General features: G+C 22.1%; 1 pseudogene; it reads left to right on the top strand.

Moving 5' to 3' along the window:
• The first annotated feature begins 221 nt into the window (after positions 1 to 221).
• Positions 222 to 1,287, top strand: LOC132937274 (cytochrome b-like; annotated as a pseudogene).
• The last annotated feature ends 7,068 nt before the right edge of the window (positions 1,288 to 8,355 follow it).

The following is an 8,355-nucleotide window of genomic DNA, read 5'->3' on the forward strand; positions in this document are numbered from 1 at the left end:
TATTAATTTACTTAAAATTATCTCTAAATATAGAAAATATAATTTATGAAAATAAATGTATATTTGAAGATAATTCTTATTTATTAAATATATTTATAATACCTAATAATATTATAATTTATAGAATTATATTTATTCTTTTTTTTATATTAATTTTAATTATCTGAATCTTAAAAATTAATAAAGGACCAATTCGACAAAAAAACAATTAATGAAAAAAAAACATAATAAAAATTATATCACCAATATTAAACTTACCAACACCTGCTAGAATTAGTTTTATATGAAATTTTGGATCTTTATTAATAATCTGCTTAATTAATCAAATTTTAACAGGATTATTTTTAGCTTTCCACTATAAAACAGATATTAACTTAGCTTTTCAAAGAATTATTAATATAAATCGAATTATTAATTTTGGATGGGTAATTCGTTCATTCCATGCTAATGGGGCATCAATATTTTTTATTATAATTTATATTCATATTAGACGAGGAATTTATATAAATTCATTTAATTTTAAAATAACATGAATTATTGGTGTATTACTATTATTATTAACTATAATAACAGCTTTTGTAGGATATGTATTACCACGAGGACAAATATCATTTTGAGGTGCAACAGTAATTACAAATCTTTTATCAGCAATTACCCATTTGAGGAGGCTTTTCAATTAGTAATGCTACATTAACACGATTTTTTCAATTCACTTTATTTTACCTTTTATTATTATTTTATTTACTTTCATTCATCTTTTTTTTTTACATATAACAGGATCTAATAATCCATTAGGTATTAATAGAAATTTTGATAAAATCACATTTTCACCTTATTTCTTAATTTAAGATTTAATTGGATTAATTATATTTATATGAATATTTTTTATTTTAACTTTAATTTTTCCTTAATTATTAAATGATCATAATAATTTTGATATAGCAAATTCAATAATTACATCTAATCATATCCAACCAGAATGATATTTTTTATTTTCATATTCAATTTTCCGAGCAATCCCTAACAAATTAGGAGGAGTTATTGCTTTAATGTTATCAATTTTAATTTTATTAACTATACCTTTATTAAATAAAAAAAACTTTTTAAGAAATAAATTTTATCCCATAAATAAATTTCTTTTGAATTTTTATTTTAACATTTTCCATATTGACTTGAATTGGTATACAACCGGTTGAATATCCTTTTATTTCAACAAGTCAAATTTTCACAACAATTTACTTTTCATATTTTTTTATTAATTTTTATATTATAAAAATATGAGATAAATTACTAACTTAATAAAATCAGTTAATTTATTTATTTTGAAAATAAAAAATAGAAATTAATTCAATTAACTTAATACTAAAATTAATGATATAAGTTAAATAATTTAATAGAAAAATTAAATACAAATAAAAATAATGATAAAGGTAAAATTAATTTTCAAATTAAATATATTAATTTATCATAACGAAAACGTGGAAAACCCACGTAATCAAATAACTAAAAATATTTAAATAAAATTCATTCATTATTAAACAAAAAAATATTTCACATAATGATATACCTATAAATATAATTCTTATATATTCAGTTATAAAAATAAAAATAAGAGATAAACTTCTAAATCCAATATTAAATCCAGAAACTAACTCTGACTCTCCTTCAGAAAAATCAAAATGAGAACGATTCATTTCCGATAAAAATCTAATTAATAATAAAATAAATATTAAAAAAAGAAAAAAAAATTTAGAATTTATTTGATAAATATAAAAATCATTTAAATTAAATCTATTAACTAAAAATATTAAATTTATAATAATAATTATTATTCTCACTTCATAAGAAATTATTTGAGAAATAAAATAAATTATCCCTAAAACTGAATAATTAGGATTAGATGATCATCTAATTATTAAAAATATATAAACTATTTAACTTGAACAACAAAATATATAAATTAAACCAAAACCCATAATATAATTCATACTAATAAAAGGATAAATAAATAAAAAAAAAACAGAAATTAATAAACCTATATAGGAGAAATTATAAAAATTTAAAAATTTATATTTCTAGGATAATTGACTTAAAAAATAACTTTAAACCATCACCTATAGGTTGAAAAACAGCTTTAATAAAAAATGTATTAGGCCCATTACATAATTGAATATAACCTAATACTTAACGTTCTAATAAAGTAAAAAAAGCTACTCTTATAAAAACTATTAAAAATAAAATCTAAAAATTAATAATTATAATAAATATGAAAATTACTAGCTATAATTAAAATTATATAATTAAATTCTAAATTTAACACAATTATCTGCCAAAATAGTTAAATTAATTTAATTCACTTAATTATTTAATCCTTTGGTACTAAAATAAATTATTTTTTAAAAGATAGAAACCAACCTGGCTTACACCGGTTTGAACTCAAATCATGTAAGAATTTAAAGGTCGAACAGACCTAATACTTAAAATTTTGCACCTAAGATAAATCTTAATTCTACATCGAGGTCGCAAACTAATTTTTAAATTTCAACTTAAAAAATTAATTACGCTGTTATCCCTAAAGTAACTTTTTCCTACAATTAAAAATTTTAATTCAAATAATCACTAAATAATGTAAAATTTTAAAAAAAGTTTAATAATTTTTTTTACCACCCCAATTAAATAAATAATAAAATTAAAATATTTATAATCCAAAAAAATTAGAATTAATATTTATAAAGTTTTATAGGGTCTTATCGTCCCTTTAAATAATTTAAGCTTTTTTACTTAAAGATAAAATTTTAATTATATAAATAATAAAGTTTATTTCTCATCAAATCTTTCATGCAAGTCCTCAATTAAAAGACTAATTATTATGCTACCTTTGCACAGTCAAAATACTGCAGCTATTTAATAAATCATTGAGCAGATCCTATATTAAATTAAAGTTAATACAATGTTTTTGTTAAACAGATGAAAATAATTTTTGCCGAATTCATAATTTATAAATATAAATTATACTAATTTAATCATTATTATTAAAAATTTTATATTAATTAATAAAATGTAATAAAAAAAAAAAAATAATTTTATAATTATATATTTTTCACAAGTTATTCTCATTAATCCTTGTAATCTCTCTTTTCCCATAGTAGAACAAAGTCAATTCTTCACTATTTTCAGCTTGGAAAACGCTCTTTCAGGACTAGCACTAGTTCTCGGTAATGTCAATTCTATCTTTAACACTGTATAAACATTTGGGAATACAGTTATTAAACCTTTATTTATAAATATTTGAAAAATTGGTAGTAAGCTTCCTGAATTGATTTTAATGTTTGATACAATATTTTCTGAATCATTATCTTCTTCATCACTTCCATCATCGCTTTCAGGTTCAGATTCACTCCCAAATATTTCTTTACATTTTCTATGTAAGCTGTTCGGTAAAGATTATATTTTAAGAATATTAAAAATTGAAACAAATTGTCTGAACATAAATATTTTTTATCAACAAACTTTCCATGTATTTCTAAGAAGAACTTGACACTATCTTTTTGTAAAGAATTAGGATCTTCATTTATTTTATAAATTACTTTACTTGTAAGAAGTGATAGATCCTTAAAAATACCAATTGATTTATCACTGAAACATTCAAATAGTTATCTTTGTACTATGTCTAGTGCAGAAAAATATGTGTTTACTTTTATGTTTTGAATAGGATCTAAAATAAGTTCATCATCTGAAAGTTTACCTGACATTTTTTTCTTCTTACGTAAACGAGAAGTAGGAAGTTGAATGAATTCTTCAATTTCATCAGCTTGTTCTAAGACAAAAGCATCTACTTCTTGAGATAAATTTTCAAAACTCTCATTAGATCGAAGTGTTGATATTTTTAGTTTATTTTGTTCAATAATTGAAATAGCTAACACTAGATATTATTTACTTCGCATTATTGAGCTGGTTGGTGACAGTATATCAAACAATTTTCTAAATGTCAAAGCCGTCCATACAAACCGATAAGACTTTAAATAATCAGGTACAGCTCCAGCTTCAAATCCACATTTTCTATCACCGGGTCCGTCTTCACTTCACATTATTTTACTTTACTTCACGTCTTCACATTATTATGTGTCTAATACAGCTAACTATGTAGGTACTCAAAACCACGTACAGTGCATATGAAAATGACATCCAACGTGTAGTTGTCACACGTTTTATTCAACAAATTTGTTTCTTCTCAAATCTTTCTTTTTGAAATTGTTCATAATACTTAACTCTAATTTTACTTAAGTTAATTAGTACAAATAATTTTTCTAAATTTCCAAACATCCATTGCAATAACTCCTGAACTTACAAAATCATTAATCACCAAGTTTAATCGGTGTGCCCAACACCATACATAAATAGCATGAGGAATAATTTCTCAGATTAAATTTTGAAGACCATTATAATTACCCCTCATATTGGCAGCACCATCATACGATTGATCATCAAGATGATTTTTCTAATCTAAGTTTAACGAACAATTTACCCGGTTTTGAATGCAAAACCGAATATCCGAAAACGAATACGAACTATTAAAATAAAAATTGTTAAACCTAATACTCTCACTAATACAAAAAATAAAAAAAACTAATAATAAAATATATCGTTTAATAAATATTATTAAATTCAATAAAAATAATAAAGATAAAATTAATAATAAATATTCCAACCCTAAAAGTATTATTAATAAGTGATTAAAATTAAAAATATAAAATAAAACTCCAGAAAGTTTAAAAAAAAAACATTAATATTGTAAATTTTCAAAATTATAAAATTATTTAAAATAAATCAGTATAAATATATACATATTATCATTAATCTCCAAAATTAATATTTTAATTAAAATATATTCTGAATTTTAAAAATTATTCTATTAACTAATTTAATTATTGCAATTATTATATTAACAGTAATGAAATCACCTATTAGATCAAATTTAATTATTTTAATTCAAACAATAACTAACTATAATAATTAATTTAATTAATAAAACATCATGAATTTCATTTATAGTTTTCATTCTATATATTGGAGGATTAATAATTATTTTTTTATAGATCTCAAGAATTGCTTTTAATGAATTAAATATTAATAAAAATTATAAAAATACAATTTACAAAATAATTTTTATATGTTTAATATTAATTTACTTTAAATTATCTCTAAATATAGAAAATATAATTTATGAAAATAAATGTATATTTGAAGATAATTCTTATTTATTAAATATATTTATAATACCTAATAATATTTTAATTTATAGAATTATATTTATTCTTTTAGATTCTGAGCGAAGCGATGAATGTATTGATTCTACAATGATGTGTGTTTTTTTTTTTATTTTTTTTTTTATTTTTGTGTCTGTCATCACCTTTTAGGACAGTAAAAGTGCTTGGATTTTCTTCAATAGTAACTTTTCTGATAGGAAAGTGAATCTAGTTGGTACTTTGGGGGGTCAAAAGTAAAAATTTCCCAGTAGTTTTCACAAGCGACGTGAAAAACAAAAGAAAAATTAAGGAAAAACGGGAATTTTTACGCAAAATCTGTTTTCGAGAAAATCTATTTTGGTTTTTGGTGTAACTCTAAAACAAATGACCGTAGGGACATGAAATTTTGACTGAATGTTTATATTAGTATTTTCTATACACCATAAAAATTTGAAAATATTTTGACTCTTTTTGAGCTGTTTACGGCCATTGTCAGTTTTCAATTTTTTTAGTTTTTTTTTCTATAAATATCAATAAAATTTTATCTGTTGAGTAAAAAAGCTTGAAAATTTAATAGAAGGCTCCTAGTTTATTGTTTCAAAGGCAGATGAAAAAAATTAAAAATCCTTAGTCACAGTTTTTAATTATAAGCATTTAAAGTTTAAATTTAACAATTTTCTTATTTTATTGTAATTGAAAAACGAATGACTGTAGATACTTGAAAATTTCACTGAATGTTTATATTGGCATTTTCTATACACCATAAAATGTTGAAAATATTTTGACTCTTTTTGAGCTGTTTACGAACATTGTCAGTTTTCAATTTTTTTAGTTTTTTTTTTCTATAAATATCAATAAATTTGTATTTGTTGGGTAAAAAAGCGTGAAAATTTAATATAAGGCTCCTAATATATCGTTCTAATAGCAATTGAAAAATATTAAAAATACATAAGCACAATTTTTTTTTATAAGCATTTAAAGTTCAAATTTTGACAACATTTATCAAATTTATAATTTATTAATTATTTTGTGGTTAAAAATTTATAAATTTTTAACTTTTATGGCTAAGGATTGAAAATTTAAAACAAGGCTCCACGTAAATAGGTTATATATAAATTACTTTATTCACAATAATATCATCAAATATACTTGGTAAAATCATAGGCTGACTGACCGTTTTCGCTCAGAATCGTTTTTCTTATACAATGATATTATATCATTGAATTCAAATTTAACACCATCCATTACAGTGACCCACTTGTAACCTACTATACAGCAGAGCAATATCCACTTATCCACCTTTTTTTTTTTATTTTTGTGTCTGTCATCACCTTTTAGGACAGTAAAAAAGCTTGGATTTTCTTCAATAGTAACTTTTCTGATAGGAAAGTGAATCTAGTTGGTACTTTGGGGGGTCAAAAGTAAAAATTTCCCAGTAGTTTCAACAAGCGACGTGAAAAACAAGAGAAAAATTAAGGAAAAACGGGAATTTTTACGCAAAATCAGTTTTCGAGAAAATCGATTTTGGTTTTTGGTGTAACTCTAAAACAAATGACCGTAGAGACATGAAATTTTGACTGAATGTTTATATTAGCATTTTCTATACACCGTAACATTTTCCAAATATTTTGACTTATTTTGGGCTGTTTACGGACATTGTCAATTTCCATTTTTTTTAGTTTTTTTTTTCTATAAATATCAATAAAATTTTACCTGTTGAGTAAAAAAGCTTGAAAATTTAATAGAATGCTCCTAGGTTATTGTTTCAAAGGCAGATGAAAAAAATTAAAAATCCTTAGTCACAGTTTTTATTTATAAGCATTTAAAGTTCAAATTTTGACAAAATACGGAAAAATCACGAAAATTAGCAAATTATTTTGAGTTGAGAATTCATAAAAATTTTTCTTTTTAAATCTAAGATTTGAAAATTTAATATAAGATTACTCATAAGTTTGTCTACCTTTATCAAAAAAAAAAATGTCTAGAAGAAACTTAAATTAAATTTTTATGAGCGTCTGAAATTTATATTTTTACAACATTTGATATTTACTCGATTTCTCATGTAACAATTTTCTTATTTTATTGTAATTGAAAAACGAATGACTGTAGATACTTGAAAATTTCACTGAATGTTTATATTGGCATTTTCTATACACCATAAAATGTTGAAAATATTTTGACTCTTTTTGAGCTGTTTACGAACATTGTCAGTTTTCAATTTTTTTAGTTTTTTTTTCTATAAATATCAATAAATTTTTATTTGTTGGGTAAAAAAGCGTGAAAATTTAATATAAGGCTCCTGATATATCGTTCTAATAGCAGTTGAAAAATATTAAAAATACATAGGCACAATTTTTTTTTATTAGCATTTAAAGTTCAAATTTTGACAACATTTATCAAATTTATAATTTATTAATTATTTTGTGGTTAAAAATGTATAAAATGTTTAACTTTTATGGCTAAGGATTGAAAATTTAAAACAAGGCTCCACGTAAATAGGTTATATATAAATTACTTTATTCACAATAATATCATCAAATATACTTGGTAATATCATAGGCTGACTGACCGTTTTCGCTCAGAATCGTTTTTCTTATACAATGATATTATATCATTGAATTCAAATTTAACACCATCCATTACAGTGACCCACTTGTTACCTACTGTACAGCAGAGCGACATCCACTTATCCACCTTTTTTAAATTATACTTTTGAGTTATAACTGGATTTTTTTATAGGTGTATCATCAAAATGTACACGTAATTGATTGTAATAATAATTGTACAGAATGATTAAATTCTGATTGTAAATTTATTTTTATTTTATTTTGACCATTAAAATAAAACCTTCATAACCATTTTTTGTATACTAAAAAAATTAATTTTTAATATAGTTTTTACAATAGTCATCAACAAAGTTATTGCATTTTTAAATATATTGAGAATGTACAATTTCTATTATAGATTACATATCTATAGTACATATTATGATACTACCTCAAAGAATTGATTTTCTGTAAACATTTCACAAATACACAACTATATATTCACTGACATACATTTTAACGTATTAATTTTACGGAACAGCGGACATAAGAGACACAAGACA

This window comes from Metopolophium dirhodum, chromosome 1, assembly GCF_019925205.1.
Source record: "Metopolophium dirhodum isolate CAU chromosome 1, ASM1992520v1, whole genome shotgun sequence".
NCBI classification, from domain to species: Eukaryota; Metazoa; Arthropoda; class Insecta; order Hemiptera; family Aphididae; genus Metopolophium; species Metopolophium dirhodum.